The sequence below is a fragment of the Limulus polyphemus genome, unplaced genomic scaffold, assembly GCF_000517525.1.
Source record: "Limulus polyphemus unplaced genomic scaffold, Limulus_polyphemus-2.1.2 Scaffold4292, whole genome shotgun sequence".
NCBI lineage: Eukaryota > Metazoa > Arthropoda > Merostomata > Xiphosura > Limulidae > Limulus > Limulus polyphemus.
In genome coordinates this window covers 92,204-93,723 of record NW_013669902.1, presented here as the reverse complement: position 1 = coordinate 93,723, position 1,520 = coordinate 92,204, and positions in this window count along the sequence as shown.

The following is a 1,520-nucleotide window of genomic DNA, read 5'->3' as shown; positions in this document are numbered from 1 at the left end:
AGTCTCTTCATGGGTACTTATTTTTCCAAAAATCACACATTTTTTCCCCCTTACAATGAACCAAAGCTTCTAAAATTCTTCTCTAATGTTTCACCATGTCTGAGTTGTTGACAACCAGTGTTATAGCAGTGCAACTTCAGCAATAAAACCAAATGTAATTTCTTTTCCCTATTTCTCTTTATTTCCTGCCCCCTTTTCTTTTCCCTTATAATTTTTGCCCTTCTTCCTTTTTTTTTCTCTCATTTTCTTCCCTAATTTATAAAACCTTAAAATTATTCCCATACCTTTTCAATGCTTATTCAGAAGAATATTTACCAAAGTCTTCTTATAACTAAAGAAAAGAGCTTCTACATAAATTTACTGTTAGTTTGTGATGTATTTCACTGGGGCAGTTTCTAAATGTGTTAACCGTGGTTACTTTGCATTTTTGATGATATTTAATTATGTTGATGTTTATTTCCTAAGTTTGCTAGTAGTTCATTACCTTGATGTTTACTTCCCAAGTTTGCTAGTAGTTCATTACTTTGATGTTCACTTCCAAAGTTTGTTATAGTTCATTAGCTTGATGTTTACTTCCTAAGTTTGTTAGTAGTTCATTACCTTGATGTTTACTTCCCAAGTTTCTAGTAGTTCATTAGCTTGATGTTTACTTCCCAAGTTTGCTAGTAGTTCATTACCTTGATGTTACTTCCCAAATTTGTTAGTAGTTCATTATCTTGATGATTACTTTCCAAGTTTGTTAGTAGTTCATTACCTTGATGTTTACTTTGCATGTTTGTTAGTAGTTCATTACCTTGATGTTTATTTTGCATGTTTGTTAGTAGTTCATCACCTTGATGTTTACTTTGCATGTTTGTTAGTAGTTCATTACCTTGATATTTACTTTGCATGTTTGATGGTAATTCATTATGTTTCATGCGAGTTCATTATGTTAATGGTTACATATTTAATGACAGTTCATTATGATGTTTAACCTGCATTTTTCAGTTGTTTAAAAAAGTAGTTTCAAAATTAATAATTTTTTACAACTATTCACAAAGGTGAAATGCTTAAATTTGAAGACTTAGAATTATAGAACATGGTAAATGCATGTCACAGTTACAAGATAAAGGAAATACCAAAACTAAAAGAACTATTAAACTATTAAAAGATTTTTCTTTTCTTTTCTAGGGCTTAATTTATTTTTATGAAGAATATGTAAAACTAGGTCCTGAGAAGTACAAGGTGGTCAGTCTATAGAATACATTGACAAAGGTGAGTAACTGGTGTATGGAATACATTGCAAAAGGTGTGTAGTTGGTCTACGGAATACATTACCAAAGGTATGTAGCTGGTCTATGGAATACATTGCCGAAGGTGTGTAGTTGGTCTACAGAATACATTGCCATAGGTGTGTTGTTGGTCTATGGAAAACATTTCCAAAGTTTTGTAGTTGGTCTATGGAATACATTGCCAAAGGTGTGTAGTTGGTCTATGGAATACATTACCAAAGGAATAATGGCTGGAGACGGCTTAAATGG